This window comes from Hyla sarda, chromosome 4 (genome assembly GCF_029499605.1).
Source record: "Hyla sarda isolate aHylSar1 chromosome 4, aHylSar1.hap1, whole genome shotgun sequence".
NCBI classification, from domain to species: domain Eukaryota; kingdom Metazoa; phylum Chordata; class Amphibia; order Anura; family Hylidae; genus Hyla; species Hyla sarda.
Genome location: NC_079192.1, coordinates 12,711,775 through 12,731,553, shown reverse-complemented (window position 1 = coordinate 12,731,553; position 19,779 = coordinate 12,711,775). Strand labels below are relative to the sequence as shown.

The 19,779-nt window shown below is 44.4% G+C and overlaps 1 protein-coding gene and 1 long non-coding RNA gene across 2 annotated transcripts in view; one reads left to right on the top strand and one right to left on the bottom strand.

Moving 5' to 3' along the window:
• LOC130367252 (vitelline membrane outer layer protein 1 homolog) overlaps nucleotides 1-19,779 on the top strand; it is a gene marked incomplete at its 5' end in the record, with an annotated part of 259,043 nt that overhangs the window by 103,567 nt on the left and 135,697 nt on the right. The window lies entirely within an intron of this gene.
• Nucleotides 1,239-10,431, bottom strand: LOC130367551 (uncharacterized). Its single transcript, XR_008892099.1, has 3 exons — nucleotides 10,337-10,431; nucleotides 6,878-6,990; nucleotides 1,239-1,268 (listed from the first exon to the last, which is right to left on the bottom strand). It is a non-coding gene; the product is annotated as an uncharacterized LOC130367551 (long non-coding RNA).

Here is a 19,779-nt window from a genome sequence, read left to right as displayed (position 1 = left end):
GGGAGTGGCTGACAACATGCTTACTGACTGTATCTATTAGGGGAGTGTCTGACAACATGCTTACTGACTATATCTATTAGGGGAGTGTCTGACAACATTTTTACTGACTTTATCTATTAGGGGAGTGTCTGACAACATGCTTACTGACTATATCTATTAAGGAAGTGTCTGACAACATGCTTACTGACTATATCTATTAGGGGAGTGTCTATCAACATGCTTACTGACTATCTTTTAGGGGAGTGTCTGACAACATGCTTACTGACTTTATATATTAGGGGAGTGTCTGTCAACATGCTTACTGACTGTATATATTAGGGGAGTGTCTGACAACATGCTTACTGACTATATCTATTAGGGGAGTGTCTGACAGCATGCTTACTTACTATATCTATTAGGGGAGTGTCTGACAACATGCTTACTGACTATATCTATTAGGGGAGTGTCTGACAACATGCTTACTGACTATATCTATTAGGGGAGTGTTTGACAACATGCTTACTGACTATATCTATTAGGGGAGTGTCTGACAACATGCTTACTGACTATATCTATTAGGGGAGTGTCTGACAACATGCTTACTGACTGTATATATTAGGGGAGTGTCTGACAACATGCTTACTGACTATATCTATTAGGGGAGTGTCTGACAACATGCTTACTTACTATATCTATTAGGGGAGTGTCTGACAACATGCTTACTGACTATATCTATTAGGGGAGTGTCTGACAACATGCTTACTGACTGTATCTATTTGCCTTCCTGTCATTATAGCCACAACTTTACATTCATTCTTATGTCTATTAAAAAGTTTAAAAATAACAGAGCCAACAAGACACAAGTTTACGTACACAGCAGTGATGGGAGCTCATATCACATATCATATATCATACAAGAAATTTAGGGCAGAAGTATTTATTAATGATTTTATTCATGAGATTTGATGTGAATTTTCATTATGATGATGCTTTGGGTTCAGCAACATTCAAACTTGACATCATTGAGCTGGGTGTCATCTTCTTTTACACCACGTGATGGTTCCACTCTGGTTTGGATAGCACAGATACCCTTTGGGCATTTTCCACTTATTTTCCCAAAAGTTCCCAATTGGCCACCCTTTGGCTCTAGAACAGTGGAATCAGAACATATCATTATGATGTTGTTGGCTGCTGTGTCATCATTTCCACCCTGCGATGCCTGAACTCTCAAGGTAAAATATTTAAGATTTCCACTGGGACACCAATGCTCGTCACCCCAGGTCCCCTCACTGTGGAGAAAGACACATAGGTTAAAATGACAGTAACTCTTTGATGTAAATGTTTTTTTTTTTTACTCTTAAATGGATAGAAACACACACTGAATTGATGCCAAAAAAGATTTTGTTGTATGATATAAATACAAAAACAAATTAGATTTTCCCTTTACCCCTTAAGGACAATGGATGTAAATGTGCATCCTTATGCGATGGTACTTAACGCACCAGGACGTACATTTATGTCCTGCACATGATGCAAGCACTGGACCGATGCTTTTATCCTGTATGGCAGGTCCTGGCTTCTATCATGTACGGCCAATCCTGGCTTCTATCCTGTACGGCCGGTCCTGGCTTCTATTATGTATGGCAGATCCTGGCTTCTATCAGCAGCCAGGTACCCGCCAATATTGGCCGACATTAGCGATCGCGCTGATGTCTGCCATTAACCCCTCTGATGCCGTGATCAATACAGATCGCGGCATCTGCAGCAATGCTGGTGTTCTAATGGATGATCGGATTTCCTGCGTCACTGCAGTGGGGTCGGATCATCCATGATGGTGGACGGGGGTCCCGTCACCTGCTCTGGCTATCATCCTTGCTTCTCTGGTCTAACATCAAGTAGATCAAAGAAGATCACAATTATACTGATCAGTGATATGCCCATTTTCCCATTTCACCCTAAAAAGTGTAAAAATAATTAATAAACGTATTTTGTATTGACGCATTCATAAATGTCCGAACTATCAAAATATAATGTATGGGGATCCTGTATGGGGAATTGCGTAAATGTAAAAAAAAAAAAAAAAAAAAAAAGTTTTAAAGGGGTACTCCAAAGGATAGGGGATAAGATTTCAGATTGCCGGGGTCCCGCCGCTGGGGACGTCAGATCGCTGTCGCGCCCCCTCCCATAGATTTGCATTGAGGGGGCGGGGCGTGACATCACACGGGGGCGGAGTTGTTACGTCACGATATTCCTTCCCCGTGGTAGGGAGGAATAAGCCTGAGAGCCGTTACAGGCTCTCAGGAAGCAGTTACAGGTGGGTGCAGCTTGCTATACTGCGGGGGTCCCCAGCGGCGGGACTCCGGTGATCTGACATCTTATCCCCTATCCTTTGGAGTACCTGTACTGTACTGTACTACATATTCCTTGTACAACGGCTACAAAAATAAACTAAATAAACTTTAACTCACCTTCCTAGTTTCCCCCGTTGCTCCGGTAACGGCCTCACACTGGGGATGGGAACGTCACAGATCCGTCAGCCTATCACCAACCGAAGCGATGTCTCGCCTCGGCCGGTGATAGGCTGAGCGCACTGTCATATAAGGAGCCGGCCGGAGTCTCAGTATTGTCTTGGTAAAGCACACTTTGCAGAACCCATAGCTTCTCGGTATTGTCTTGGTAAAATGAACATAGTCTAACCTATAGCTGCTGGGTATTTTCTAGATAAAGTTCACATATCCGAAACCATAGTTTCCCGGTATTTTCTTTGTGAAATGAACATGGCCTAAACCAGGGGTCGGCAACCCCTTGCACGCGTGCCACTCAGGGCACGCGGGGTGCTTTTGAGTGGCACGCGGGGCCCCGGGCAGAGAGGCGCTCACTCCCCTAATGGGGATCCAGGACACTTGTCCCAGGTCCCCAGGCGAGCGAGCGCAGCTCTCAGTTGTGTCCGCACATGCACACACAGCTAAAGCCTCTACTCAGCGTGAGCCGCAGGACCTGTGGAGACCTGTGACCTCTGCCCGCACGCAGCGCAGGCGCCGATGACATCACTCATTGGCGCCTGCACTGTAGCGGGAGCAGAACACAGCCAGCCTGTGCTGCCCAGGAGATCGCTGTGTGGGAAATAGGTGAGTAAAAGTTGTTTTTTTTTATTCATCCTGGCATCAGCAGAGCAGGAGAGGCAAGGTGACGGGAGGGGGGAAGAGGGAAGTGCAAGTAGTGAAGATCATGATGATGAGGGCGGGTGGGGGGGGCAGGTGATGATGATGAGGGGGGGTGCAGGTGATGAAGATGAGGGGGGGTGCAGGTGATGAAGATGAGGGGGTTGCAGGTGATGATGATGAGGGGGGTGCAGGTGATGATGAGGGGGGTGCAGGTGATGATGATGAGGGGGGTGCAGGTGATGATGATGAGGGGGGGTGCAGGCGATGATGATGAGGGGGGTGCAGGTGATGATGATGAGGGGGGTGCAGGTGATGATGATGAGGGGGGTGCAGGTGATGATGATGAGGGGGGTGCAGGTGATGATGATGAGGGGGGTGCAGGTGATGATGATGAGGGGGGTGCAGGTGATGATGATGAGGGGGGGTGCAGGCGATGATGATGAGGGGGGTGCAGGTGATGATGATGAGGGGGGTGCAGGTGATGATGATGAGGGGGGTACAGGTGATGATGATGAGGGGGGTGCAGGTGATGATGATGAGGGGGGGTGCAGGTGATGATGATGAGGGGGGTGCAAGTGATGATGATGAGGGGGGGTGCTGGTGATAATGAAGATGAGGGTGGGTGGGGGTGCAGGTGATAATGATGAGGGGGGATGCAAGTGATGATGATGAGGGGGGAGAAGAAGTGCAAGTGATGATGATGATGGGGGGGAGAGCAAGTGACGATGATGATGGGGGGAGTGCAAGTGATGATGATGAGGGGGGGAGTACAAGTGATGATGGTGGGGGTGGTGGTGCAAGTGATGGGGGAGTGCAAGTGACAGGGTTGGGGGTGCCGGTGACAGGGAGGGGGATGATGATTTGTATATGAAGGAGCACTGGCTACTTCCTTACCTTGCTACCTGAGTTGCAGTTTTGCAAGATTTAGAGGACCACAGTTTAGAGACCCCCGCATAGCGATCTCCAAACTGTGGCCCTCCAGATGTTGCAAAACTACAAATCCAAGCATGCCCAGACAGCAAACTGCTGTCTGGGCATGCTGGAAGTTGTAGTTTTGCAACATCTGGAGGGCTACAATTTAGAGACCATTGTATAGTGGTCTCCAAACTGTAGCCCTCCAGATGTTGCTAGGCAACTACTCACCGACTTTTGTAGGATCGCCGCACCTCATCGCTGCCCGCTGCTGAATGCCGCCGGTAAGTAACCTCTGGCGTCGGCCACCGCTAGTTCCCCCGCTCTGCCCACCCACTGTAGTCCGGAAAGAGCAGGGGAACTAGCAGTGGCCGATGCCAGAGGTCACTTACTGGCGGCATTCGTAGGCGGGCGGCGATGAGGTGCAGCTCCCTGGTGTGGCGATCCTACAGAAGTGGGTGAGTAGTTGCCTAGCAACATCTGGAACCGAACATTAACCCCCCACTCCCCAGCCCCCGATGTGCTATTGGTCGGTCGCTTCTGTCACCCCTGCCACCTCACTCCTATCCCTTCAGGGGGATCATGGGTGTCTTGGACAGCCCTGATCCCCCTTATTTTCAGGGTCATCAGAGACCTGCATGTCTCGGAATTGCCGCAGATCTCTGGTCTGAATTGACTGGCGATTTGCAGTGATTGCCGACATGGGGGGTCTCAGGTCCCCCCAGGGGTTTGCACAGTAGGCCTGCTGAATGATTTCGTCAGGCATCCTGGTCCAGTCCCCGCCCGGTGAGCGACGAGGACTGAAATTCCCACGAGCGTACAGGTCCTTTAGTACCGGGGAGCAAGGGCGTCCCCAACAGGATAAATCAACTGGTGCCAGAAAGTTAAACAGATTTGTAAATTAGAAAGAAGGTAGGTAGCCAGTGGTAACGATGTAAAATTCTGCTTTATTCGGATCCTTATAAAACCGCATGCAAGCGGGATTCAGCCAACAGACAACAATCACAGGTAAGCGTGGACGCGTTTCGGGAAAACACCCTTTGTCTTAACACGATTTACCTTACTAAACAACCAGGTTATATATGGGTACCTGTTGAGCGAAGGGAGGAGTCAAAAACAAGGTCCAACCTTGTTAACCCCTTCCATTCACTCAAACAGATTAACTCTTACATACAAAAAATATGTGAACCGGAGGTTAGTTATAAAACATATTTGTATAAACATGCAAAAAATATTAATTTACTGTAAAAAAACAGCAGAAAACTTGAAAAATAATAAGAAAATACAAAAACTAAAAATTGGAAAAAGCTGCAGGGAAAAACCGCACCATATGAACACCTACCTACTATGGAACAAATCTATTTGTTTGAGTGAATGGAAGGGGTTAACAAGGTTGGACCTTGTTTTTGACTCCTCCCTTCGCTCAACAGGTACCCATATATAAACTGGTTGTTTAGTAAGGTAAATCGTGTTAAGACAAAGGGTGTATTCCCGAAACGCATCCACGCTTACCTGTGATTGTTGTCTGTTGGCTGAATCCCGCTTGCATGCGGTTTTATAAGGATCCGAATAAAGCAGAATTTTACATCGTTACCACTGGCTACCTACCTTCTTTCTATTGCTTATGCTGGAGCATATAGCCGTGCTGGGTGTCCTGTGAGCTGACCATTCCTGCCTTAGATGTATAAATTACTTCTATTAAAAAATCTTAATCCATCAAGTACTTATTAGCTGCTGAACACTACAGAGGAAATTGTTTTCTTTTTGGAACACAGTGCTCTCTGCTGACATCATGACCACAGTGCCCTATGGGACCTATAACACTGCAAAAAATGTTTTTTTTAAAAAGTGTTAATAAAGGTCATTTAACCCCTTCCCTAATAAAAGTTTGAACCTTTTCCCATAAAAAAAATAAAACAGTGTAAAAAATTAATAAATAAACATATGTGGTATCGCCACGTGCGTAAATGTCCGAACTATAAAAATATATCATTAATTAAACCGCATGGTCAATGGCGTACGCGCAAAAAAATTCCAAAGTCCAAAAAAGCGTATTTTGGTCACTTTTTATACCATTAAAAAAATGAATAAAAAGTGATCAAAAAGTCAGATCAAAACAAAAATCATACCGCAAAAAATTAGCCCTCATACCGCCCTGTACATGGAAAAATTAAAAAGTAATAGGGGTCAGAATAGGACATTTTTAAACGTATAAATTTTCCTGCATGTAGTTATGATTTTTTCCAGAAGTGCGACAAAGTCAAACCTATATAAGTAGGGTATCATTTTAACCGTATGGACCTACAGAATAATGATAAGGTGTAATTTTTACCGAAATATGCACTGGGTAGAAACGGAAGCCCCCAAAAGTTACAAAATGGCGTTTTTTTTTCCGATTTTGTCGCACAATGATTTTTTTTTCCGTTTCGCCGTGCATTTTTGGGTAAAATGACTAATGTCACTGCAAAGTAGAATTGGCGATGCAAAAAATAAGCCCTAATATGGATTTTTAGGTGGAAAATTGAAAGACTTATGATTTTTAAAAGGTAAGGAGAAAAAAACGAAAGTGCAAAAACGGAAAAACCCTGAGTCCTTAACGGGTTAATTAATGTTTCCCAATGTATCAGTTTTAATAAAAAAAATAGTTTTAATAAAAAAAATAAACCACCCAAAAATTTGCTAAATTGTAATATTTTTTTCACCCCACAAGTATTTTTTTTATGGGTCTGTGGATGGAAAATGGAAAGAGTTATGGCTTTCAAAAGACGAGGTAAAATTGGCTGCTAATTTATGGGGTTAAAAAGACAACTGAATGGCCTTACCCTCCGACTGTAGATGTAATTGTCTCCTGTTTATCTGTCGAATCAGGATAGGAACAATATAATCTAATGCCGTTCAGGGCCGTGTTATCCCCATTCTTTGTTGGTTGCTGCACCTGTAAAACAAACACATTGTGGTAACTGTGAACAATGTTCATAGACAAAAAATGAATACCTGATTCTTACCCCAACTCCTCTTGGTGCCGACCCTCCACCATTTCTATACATATGTTTTGCTGTGAACTCTACAGTCCGGCAATTGTACAATTCAGAGGGCTTATTTTTTGCACAACTTAATCCAATTTGTAATGAGATCTTCCATTTTACCATAAAACGTAGTGCGCATGGGGGGGAATTTATCATTGTATGTAGAGCTATACTAAAAGTAGTGTCTATTTTTTTGCGCAAAAATATGCGCAAGTGTTTTTTGTCGTTTTTTTTTTTGGTGCAAATTTTGATAGAATTTTTCATTGCATTGTCTACGGTAACGTTTACCATAGAGGATTTTCTACTGTAGAATTGAATTTACTAACTGCGTTTTTTTTAGCGCAAAATAATGTGCAAACAGAATTTTCTTGCGCAAATATACACCACCTCAGAGGACACATAGCAAAGTGTCTATTTTGGCACAGTAAGGACTGCTACTCCCATCATGGACAGACTGCAGGGGCTGAGGTGCAGATCGCACCGAGTCATTCTGCAGAGACCCGCTGTGATCTGCATTTATTAACTGTAAAAGCCGGCGGTACATACGTCTACACTGCGCTGCCGCCGGCTCCTATAAACACTGTCATAATTCATATACCCCGCTGCTGGAACACGGGAGCTCTGATTGGTCAATAGCTATTCACCAATCAGAGCTGCTGTTGGGGATTATGAATTATAAGAACTGTATATAGGAGCCCACGGGCAGCGCAGTGTAGACTCATGTACCGCCGGCTTGTATAGTTGATAAATGCGGATCGCAGCGGATCTCCAGAGAATGATCTGCTGTGATCTGCCCCTCTGCCCTTGGACTACTACTCCTATCATGGGACAGAGTCTGACCCATGATGGGAGTAGTTGTAGTACCGCTGCGCTGCTGAGGGATGGCACTAGCACATCCCCTGGCTGTTGGACTTTTAGGAATACTACTCCCATCATGACTCTGCCCATGATGGGAGTTGTAGTCCAGGGACTGAGGTGCAGATCGCTGCAGGTCGTTCTGCAGAGACCCGCTGCGATCCGCATTTCTTAACTGTTAAAGCCGGTGGTACATGCGTCTACACTGCGCATGTACCGGGAGAGGGGAGCTCTGATTGGTCAATAGCTATTCACCAATAAGAGCTCCCGTGTTCTGGCGGCGGGGATTATGAATAATGACAGTGTAGACGCATGTACCGCAGGCTTTTTATTTTAAATGAGGATCGCAGCAGATCATTCTCTGGGGACCTGCTGCCATCTACATTTATTAACTATACAAAAAGACTACCTATAAGGGGGTCCGACTTAGGCTGGGTTCACATCACGTTTTCTCCCATATGGGAGTGCATATGGCAGGGGGGAGCTGAAACCTCGCGCTCTCGTATGCTTTTGCGTTTTCGTTTTTTCCTCCTCCCCTTTTAAAATCCATAACTCTTTTATATTTCTATCTACAGACCCATATAAGGGCTTGTTTTTTGTGTGACCAATTGCACTTTGTAATGAAACCTCTCATTTTACCATAAAATGTACGGCGTACCCAAAAAAAAAAATTTTTAGGGAGGAAATTTAAATGAAAACCAAAATTTTGCACATTTTGGAGGGGTTCGTTTTCACACTTTACAATTTACGGTAAAAATTATATGTGTTCTTTATTCTGTGGGTCAATACGATTAAAATGATACCCATGGCTAGATACTTTTATGTTTTGTACTGCTTAAAAAAAAGCTAAAACTTTTAGATCATTTTTTATAAATTTTTTTTAATAAAATGTGACAAAAAAGCAGCATTTTTGGACTTTTTTTTATTTTTTACGTTTACGTCATTCACCGTACGGGATCATTAACATTATATTTTGATAGTTTGGACATTTACGCATGCGGCGATACCAAATATGTTTATTAAAAAAAAAATTACGCTTTTTTGGGGTAAAATGGGAAAAACTGACAATTTTTATTGGGGGAGGGGATTTTTCACTTTTTTTTTACTTTTTTTTTTTTTTGTACATTTTTCTACTTTTTTTTTTACACTTTTTATGTCCCCATAGGTGACTATCTATAGCAATCCTTTGATTGCTAATACTGTGCAGTGCTATGCATAGGACACAGCACTGCTCAGTATTATCGGTGATCTTCTGCTCTGGTCTGCTCGATCACAGACCGGAACAGAAGACCCCTCGGTAGACGGCCGGAGCCAGGTGAGGGGACCTCCGGCCGCCGTGCTGGATAATCGGATCCCCGCAGCAGCGCTGCGGGCGATCCGATCATCCGATCAAAGTACCGCAATGCCGCAGATGCCGTGATCTGTATTGATCGCGGCATCTGAGGGGTTAATGGCGGACATCCGCGGGATCGCGGGTGTCCGCCATTATGGCTCCCCGGCTGCTGCTAGCAGCCGGAACCTGCCGTGTATGACACGAGCACCGTTCCGATGCTCGCGGTCATACACAGGACGTAAATGTACATCCTGGTGTGGGAAGTCCCGCTAGACCAGGACGTACATTTACGTCCGTGGTCGTTAAGGGGTTAACTCAAGAAGGTCTACTAAATACCCATAACTAGTATGGCCTCCATACTAATGTTGTCCGGTGTACATCCTGTTCAATGTATGCAATCCTTGAACAGCAGTTTGAGGGTGCATATTGTTGTGCAGGATATGTGTGAGTTGTTCATTTGGAAGCCCAGATCCTGTATCTAGAGGAGCGACTGGCAACACTGAGAAGCACTGACAACATGGAGAGGAGTCTCCTGCTCACTGAGCAAGCACTCACTGGGGTAGAGGTGGGGGAGGATAGTGGGTCAGAGCTTCAGGACAGTCAGGCAGTTAGCTCGGTTACAGTTAGAAAACGGGGTAGAGGGAAAAGTGTCAGGGAGGCTAGTCCTGAACTGGCACACCCCAACAAGTTTTCCTTTTGGCGGATGAGGGGGATGCCATTTCAGAGCTAGCAGTGCTGCAGCAGGACTCTGCCTATGACCGCCAGGGGGGTGTATGCTCCAGTAAGGAGGGAGGGAGGAGTGCAGGGCAAGCTAGACAGGTACTGGTAGTGGGGGACTCAATTATTAGGGGGACAGACAGGGCGATCTGTCACAAAGACCGGGATCGCCGAACAGTGTGTTGTCTTCCGGCCGCTCGAGTTCGGCACATCGCGGATCGGGTTGACAGGTTGCTGGGTGGGGCTGGAGAAGACCCAGCAGTCATGGAGTGTCCTAAAAAATGATTTCAGGGACTTAGGCCGCAAGCTTAAGGCAAGGACCTCCAAGGTACTATTTTCTGAAATATTACCTGTACCACGAGCCACACCAGAGAGGCAGCAGGAGATCAGGGAGGTAAACAAGTGGCTCAGAAGCTGGTGTAAGAAGGAGGGGTTTGGGTTCATGGAGAACTGGGCTGACTTCGCTGTCGGTTACCGGCTCTACCGTAGGGACGGGCTGCACCTCAATGGGGAGGGTGCAGCTGTGCTTGGGGAGAAGATGGCTAGAAGGGTGGAGGAGTGTTTAAACTAGGGACTGGGGGGGGGAGGGAACCTATAACATAGAGGGGGAAGACAGTGTAGATAGAGAGGGGGGACTTAGTGATGTACCTGGGGGTGGAGCGGAGGGGAGGGGGGGTTAGAATATTTAATAGGGATAGGCTTCAAAGGGAGAAAAAACATACACCACTGAATTGCATGATGACTAATGCAAGAAGTCTGTCCAATAAAACAGAGGAACTGGAGTGGTTGATGTCTGAGGAGGATTGTGACATAGTGGGTATAACAGAGACTTTGTTGGACGATAGCTGTGACTGGGCAGTCAACATACAGGGATATAGTCTATTCAGGAAGGATCGGACAAAATGGAAAGGGGGAGGAGTTTGTCTGTATGTGAAATCGAATCTGAAGGCCGCACTGCGGGAGGATATATGGGAGGGAAACGATAATGTGGAGTCATTATGGGTAGAAATATACGGAGATAAAAATAAATAAATTCTGATAGGGGTTTACTATAAGCCACCAAACATAATTGAAGAAGCAGAAGATCCATTACTGAGGCAAATAAACAAGGCAGCAAATCAAAATGAGGTGATAATAATGGGGACTTTAACTATCCTGATATAAACTGGGAGACTGAGACCTGTGAATCTCATAAAGGAAACAGGTTTCTGACTATAGCTAAAGACAATTATCTGTCCCAAATGGTGCAGGGCCCGACCAGAGGGGGCGCCCTACTAGACTTCATATTAACCAAAAGACCTGACAGAGTAACTAATGTGCAGGTAGGACACCTAGGAAATAGTGATCATAATATAATACATTATAACTTGTCCTTCAATAAGGGAATCTCTCGAGGGGCCACAAAAACAATGAACTTTAGGAAGGCAAAGTTTGACCAACTCAGAGAATCCCTTAACAATATAAAATGGGATAATGTCCTCAAAAATAAGAATACTGACACTAAATGGGAGACTTTTAAATATAGCTTAAATTCTCACTGTAAGATGTATATACCTTATGGGAATAAAAGGGTCAGAAATAAAATAAAACCAATAAGGATGAATAAAAACATTAAAGGGGCAATAAAGGACAAAAATAAAGCATTTAAACTACTAAAACAGGACGGCAGTGAAGAAGCATTAAAAAGCTATAGAGAAAAATGTAAAATATGTAAAAACAGATAAAATCCACAAAAATAGAGTCAGAAAGATTAATTGCCAAAGAGAGTAAAACGAACCCCAAATTGTTCTTTAACTATATAAATAGCAAAAAGGTCAAAAATGAAAGTGTGGGCCCCTTAAAAAATGAATGAAGAAGAAATTATAAACGGGGATCAGGAAAAAGCAAATATATTAAACAAATTCTTTTCCACTGTGTTCAGCGAGGAAAATGAAATGCCAAGTGAAATACAACAAGATAAGGCAAACTCCCCTTTACAGGTCACCTGTCTAACCCGGGAAGAAGTACAGTGCCGCCTACAAATAATCAAAGCAGACAAATCACCAGGTCCAGATGGCATTCACCCCCGTGTTCTAAAGGAATTAAGTAATGTAATAGACAGACCCCTATTTTTAATATTCCGGGACTCTATAGTAACAGGGACTGTTCCCCAGGACTGGCGCATAGCAAATGGAGTGCCAATATTTAAAAAGGGAACAAAAGGTGACCCATGGAATTATAGGCCTGTTAGTTTAACCTCCGTTGTATGTAAATTGTTTGAGGGTTTCCTAAGAGATGCTATTTTGGAATATCTTAATAAAAATAAACAAACGTATGACCCTATATCAGCATGGCTTTATGAGGGATCGATCCTGTCAAACTAACCTGATCAGCTTTTATGAGGAGGTGAGCTCCAGACTGGACCAGGGGCAATCGCTGGATGTCGTATATCTGGATTTTTCCAAAGCATTTGATACGGTGCCTCATAAAAGGTTGGTGCATAAAATGAGAAGGATGGGGCTAGGGGAGAATGTGTGTAAGTGGGTAAGTAATTGGCTTAGTGATAGGGAACAGAGGGTGGTTATTAATGGTACTTATTCTGATTGGGTTACTGTTACTAGTGGGGTACCACAGGGGTCAATCTTGGGTCCTGTTCTGTTTAATATATTTATTAATGACCTTTTAGAGGGGTTGAATAGTAAAGTAACAATATTTGCAGATGATACTAAACTCTGCAAAGCGGTAAACACAATAGAGGACAGTGCACTGTTACAAATGCACATGGGGAGGAAAAATCCAGGCTGGGTTTATGTATTATATGGGAGAACACTTGGGACGACTGACATGGAAAAGGACTTAAGAGTCTTAGTTAACAGTAAATTTAGCTGTAGTGACCAGTGTCAGGCAGCTGCTGCCAAGGCTAATAAGATCATGGAGTGCATCAAAAGGGGCATAGATGCCCACAACAAGGAAATAATTCTACCGCTGTACAAATCACTAGTCAGACCACACATGGAATACTGTGTACAGTACTGGGCACCAGTGTACAAGAAAGATGTAGTGGAGCTGGAGAGGGTTCAAAGACGGGCAACCAGAGTAATACGGGGAATGGGAGGACTACAGTACCCAGAAAGATTATCAGAATTTGGGTTATTTAGTTAGAAAAAAGAAGGCTTAGGGGCAACCTAATAACTATGTACAGTGACCCCCCGACCTACGATGGCCCCGACATATGATGAAATCGACATACGATGGCCTCTCAGAGGCCCTCGCATGTCGATGTCAGCATCGACATACCATGCTTTTTTATGTCGGGGCCATCACATTAAGTGCTATCCGGCAGCGCCAAATGCTTAAGCGGCTGCCGGATAGCAGCTTAATGTTCCCCGTGTGGTGCGGTAAGTATTACTTACCCCTCCACGATGCTCCGAGGTGCCCTCCGGGTCCAGCGCTGGTCTTCCGGCATCTTCTCGGCCCTCTCCGATGACGTCAATACGCTGCTGCGCACGCCATCCAATAGGAATGGCGTACGCAGCGGCGTAATGACGTCGCTACGCAGGCCCAGTAAGGCCTTGCGGAAGACAGAAGAGGACCGGAGAAGACAGAAGAGGACTGGAGAAGACAGCGGAGGACCGGAGAAGACAGCGGAGAGCCCAGCGGAGGCCCGGGATCACCATCGGGAGCGGCAGGGACACCATCTCGAGCGGCGGGGACAGGTGAGTACAGCTTCCTATACTTTACATTGCACGGATCCCTCAACATACGATGGATTCGACAAACGATGGATCGTTTGGAACAAATTACCATCGTATGTTGAGGGACCACTGTATAAATATATCAGGGGGCAGTACAGAGATCTCTCCATGATCTATTTATACCCAGGACTGTATCAATAACAAGGGGGCATCCTCTACGTTTAGAGGAAAGAAGATTTCTACACCAGCACAGATGGGGATTCTTTAGTGTAAGAGCAGTGAGACTGTGGAATTCTCTGGGGAGAAGGTGGTCGTGGGTAACTCTGTAAAAGAATATAAAAGGGGTCTGGATGCATTTTTGGAGAGTAATAACATTACAGGTCATGGATACTAGATTTATAGGGACAGAACGTTGATCCAGGGATTTATTCTGATGCCATATTTGAAGTCGGGAAGAAATTTTTACCGCTAGTATGAGGGTTTTTTGCCTTCCTCTGGATCAACTCAGTAGGGACTCATTAGGGATATAGGTTGAACTTGATGGACTCTGGTCTTTTTTCAACCTTATGAACTATGTTACTATGTTACTAAATCACCAATTTAGGCCTCAAATGTACATAGTGCGCTCTCACTCCTGAGCCTTGTTGTGCATCCACAGAGCATTTGACATCCACGTATGGGGTATTTCCGTACTCAGGAGAAATTGCGTAACAAATTTTGGGGATCTTTTTTTCCTTTTACCGCTTGTGAAAAGAAAAAGTATAGGGCAATACCAGCATGTTAGTGTAAAAAAATAAAAGAATGTATACTAACAGGCTGGTGTAGACCCCAACTTTTCCTTTTTATATGGTGTAGGAGGAGATAAAGCACCCAAAATTTGTAAGGCAATTGCTCCAGAGTTCGGAAATACCCTGTGGCCCTAAACTGTTTCCTTGAAATACGACAGGGCTCCGAAGTGAGAGAGTGCCATGCGCATTTGAGGCTTAAATTAGGGATTTGCATAGGGGTAGACTCGGATGCAATCATTACAATTGGCTCCTATCAAAAAAAATTTGACACCAGTGATTCCCAATCAGCTGAAGGCTCCATTTTGGAAACACTGCTGTACGTAACGTTTTTCATTTTTATTTTGGGGGGGGGGGGGGCAGTATAAGGGGGTGTATATGTAGTGTTTTTCCCTTTATTTTGTGTTAATGTAGTGAAGTGCAGTGTTTTTAGGGTACATTCGCACTGGTGGGGGTTTAAGGTGAGTTTCCCACTAGGAGTTTGAGCTGCGGCGGAAAATTTGCCACAGCTCAAACATGAAGCAGGAAACCCAATGTAAACCCCCACCCGTGTGAATGTACCCTGTACATTTACATGGCGGGGGCAAACCTCCAGCTATTGCAAAACTACATCTTCCAGCATGCACTGTCAGACTGTGCTTGCTGGGAGTTGTACTTTTGCAATAGCTGGAGGCACACTGGTTGGAAAACCTTCAGTTCGGTTCTGTTACCTAACTCAGTATTTTCTAACCAGTGTGCCTTCAGCTGTTGCAAAACGACAACTCCCCGCATGTACTGATTGCCGAAGGGCATGCTGGGAGATGTAGTTATGCAACAGCAGGAGGAACAGAACTACAACTCCCAGCATGCTGAGACAGCCGTTTGCTGTTCATGCATGCTGGGAGTTGCAGTTGTGCAAGATTTAGAGGGCCACAGTTTAGAGACCACTGCACAGTGATCTCCAAACTGTGGCCCTCCTGATGTTGCCAAACTGTAAGGGACATCCGCCATCGCTCACATCATGGTTCCCCTGCTCTGCCTGGACTACCGTGGTTGGGCAGAGTAGGGGAACCAAACTTTAACCCCCCGCCCCCGATCTGCTATTGGTTTGCCCCTTCTGACCAACCAATAGTAGGGATATCCCTTTGACACCCCCGATCCCCCTTATTTTCCTGGTCACTGCAGATCCGTATGACCCAGAATCGCTGCAGATCTGAATTGACCCACAATTTTCGGTCTCAGGACCCCCAAGGCGGTGTGCCAGGATGCCTGCTGAATGATTACAGCAGGCATCCCGGTCCGGTCCCCGACCTGCTAGCGGCGGGAACCGAAATTCCCATGGGCTTACCTGTATGCCTTGCGTTCTTAAGGACCCAGGATGCAGAGCATATGCATATGCCCTGCGTCCTGAAGAGGTTAAGAGGGTTTTACCTACCTGGGGCATTTTCATACAAAGGAGTCCTATATACAAGGGGGCAAGCTACCTACAGGACAATCATTTCTACAGGGGGCAAGCTACCTAAAGGGGGCAGACAACCTACATGAGGAAAGCTTCTAAAAGGGTCCTACCTACATAGGGAAAACTACCTTAGGGAGAGTACCCTACCTACAAGGGCATTTTTCCAACAGGATAGTCCTTACTACAGGGACAAACTTCTTACTGGCGGGGGTCCTACCTAGGGGCAAAGTGTAAACATAGGGGGCAAACTACTTAGCAACATAGTTTATAAGGTTAGAAAAAGACCAGAGTACAACGAGTTCAACCTATAACCCTAATGAGTCCATACTGAGTAGATCCAGAGGAAGGAAAAAAAAAAAAAACATTATGAGGCTGATGCCAATTTCCCCAACTCAAAATATGGTAATCAGAATAAATCTCTGGATCATAGTTCTGTCCCAATAGACCTAGTATCCATAATCTGCAATGTTATTACTCTCCAAAAATGCATCCAGGCCCCTTTTAAATGTTTTTACCAAGTTCACCATGACCACATCCTCCTGAAGAGAGTTCCACATTCTAGCTGCTCTTACAGTAAAGAACCCCGTCTGTGCCTGTGTAGAAACCTTCTTGCCAAAGTCCTTTTCCATGTCAGTCATCCCCAGTCTTTTACGATTTAGTACGTAATTTCAGCCTGGATTTTTTCTCCCAATGTGCATTACCCTGCATCTATCAGTGTTCTACCTCATCTTCTGCTTCTCAGCCCAAACCTCCAAACTATCCAGATCCAGCTGTAACAATGCACTGTCCTCTATTGTGTTATCTACTATACACAGTGTACTGCCCTCTATTGTATTATCTACTGTACACAGTGTACTGCACTCTATTGGGTTAACCACTTTACAGAACTTAATATCATATGCAAAGAGTGATACTCTACTATTTAAAACCGTGAGAAGGTTTTTAATAAATATATTAAAAAGAATTGGACCAAAAACTGACCCTTAGAGGGCCCCACTAGTAACAGTCACCCACTCAGAGTGTGTTCCATTAATAACCACCCTCTGTTTGCTATGACTGAGGCAGTTACTCATCCACGTACACAAATCTACCCCAGCCCAATCCTTCTCATTTTATGTACTAACCTTTTATGTAGCTCTGCATCAAATGCTTTGGAAAAATCCAGTTATACAACATCCAGCGATTCCCCCTGGTCCAGTCTTGAGCTCACCTCCTCATAACAGCTGATCAGGTCAAATTGACAGGACCGATCTCTCATAAACCCATGTGATATGAGGTCATGCATTTATTTTTATCAAGATACTCCAAAATAGCATCTCTTAGAAAACCTTCAAACAATTTACATCCCAATGGAGGTTAAACTAACAGGTCTATAATTCTCGGGGACACTTTTTGCCCCATTTTAAATATTGGCACCATATTTGCTATGCGCTAGTCCTGGGGAACAGTCCCTGTCCATATAGAGTTCTTGAATATTAGAAATCTGTCTATTATATTACTTAACTTCCTTAGAACACAGGGGGGAATGCCATCTGGAGCTGATGATTTTTTTATTTAGATTTTTTGTATGTGGCACTGTACTTCTTTCTGGGTTAGACAGGTGACCTGTACTTCTTCCTGGATTAGACAGGTGACTTGTACTGAGGAGTTTACCTTATCTGGTTGTATTTTACCTGACATTTCATTTTCCTCTGTGAATACAGTGGAGAAGAATGTGTTTAATATATTTGCTTTTTCCTGATCCCCGTTTATAATTTCTTCCTCAACACTTAAATCTATAGAGGCCAACACCTTCATTTTTAACCATTTTACTATTTATATTATGGGGGGTCCTACTAAGAGGGGGCAAACCACCTACTGATGAAAAATACGTACTGGGGAAACTTCCTACAGGGGGTTCCTGCATACTGTGGATACCTACCTACTGTGGGTGCCAGCTAACTAAGGGAAACTACATACTGGGTGCACCTACAGTTCATATAGAGGGGCACCTAACTAATAGGAAAAACTACCGATCTATCCAAAAGGCGGGCAAGGGGGGAGCTACCTACTCCTTCCCAACCGACCTACACTAAATGGTGGAATTATTACTGTTTGGTTATGAAAAAAGGAAAGTAAACAACTCCGGTCACAGATGACGTCACCTGTGGGTCACTGCACTGTAATATACAAAGCTATTAGTCAGATATATAGATATATAGGTATTGTGCATTGCGGAATGGATATGGGGACCCATCATTATTATCTCATTTCTCTAATCAGATGTTACAAGACCCATTTACTGTACCTTTATGCTGAATCCTCTTGCTGAGGTCCCAGGAGGACATTCCTGTTTAAGTCCCCATTCACCCAAATCACCGCCATTGTCAACTGAGATCCAAGTGCCGCGGGCCAATGTTGTCTGTATTAGAAATGATATCACAAGTGGGAACAACATCTTCTGGACTGAGAGATCAGGTCAGCTTCACAGAAGTAGCTCAAAGTGAGTGGAGCTGGAATATCCCAGCCTGGTTTTATAGCCTAGAGGGAGTAGTCCTCCCTCAAAAAGTAGAGTGTTGCCTACAAAAGGCGGAGCCAGAAGGCAAACTTTTTTGACATTTTTTTTTGGAGAGCTTCAATGCAGATTTTGTTCCCACTGGGACATTGCATGGCCTATAAGGAGTCATCTACTCCATCACTAACATGTATCCACAAAGACGACCTTCTCTGGAAGACCCAGTTAGTCCATACTTTTAAAGAAGCATTACATGAAATTATTTTCTTTTTAGTTACATAATGCAGCATAGGTTATTATTATATAAAAACTAACTGAGTACCCGGCGTTGCCCGGTTTTTCCTTCCTAATCCTTGCTGGGGAGGAAAATAAACAAATGAGGAAGCTTTTGACTTCACATCCCGTCCTCATGTATTGGTGCCATATCCCGTCCTCCTATCCCGTCCTCCTATCCCGTCCTCCTATCTCGATCTCTTATCCTGACCTCCTATCCTGACCTCCTATCCCGACCTCCTATCCCATCCTCCTATCCCGTCCTCCTATCCTGACCTCCTAACCCATCCTCCTATCCTGACCTCCTATCCCGACCTCCTATCCCAACCTCATATCCCAACCTCATTTCTAGACCTCCGGAATAGGAGGATGGGATAGGAGGTCAGTAGACAACCTTCTATCCCGTCCTCCTGTTCCGTCCTCATATCCCGTCCTCCTATCCCATTCTCCTGTGTCGACCTCCTATCTCAAACTCCCATCCTGACCTCCTATCTCGACCCGTAATATGTGTACCAGTTATTGAAATATCTCCAGCCGTAGTGAAGTTATGTGGGAACATACATTTCCCATTGATTTGCATGGGACTTTAAACAAAAACACGACCCTCACAAATGGGGGTATTTAAGGGTTAAATTAACTATCCTATATTTTAAGTGGACATATAAGTAACATGTGACCAAATATTATCGAAATATCTCCAGCCGTTTGGAAGTTATGCAGTAACATATATTTACCATAGACTTGTATGGGACTTTAACCCCTTAAGGACTCAGGGTTTTTCCGTTTTTGCACTTTCGTTTTTTCCTCCTTACCTTTTAAAAATCATAACCCTTTCAATTTTCCACCTAAAAATCCATATTAGGGCTTATTTTTTGCGTCGCCAATTCTACTTTGCAGTGACATTATTAATTTTACCCAAAAATGCACGGCGAAACGGAAAAAAAAATCATTGTGCGACAAAATCGAAGAAAAAGCGCCATTTTGTAACTTTTGGGGGCTTCCGTTTCTACGCAGTGCATAGTTCGGTAAAAATGACACCGTATCATTATTCTGCAGGTCCATACGGTTAAAATGATACCCTACTTATATAGGTTTGATTTTGTCGCACTTCTGGAAAATATCATAACTA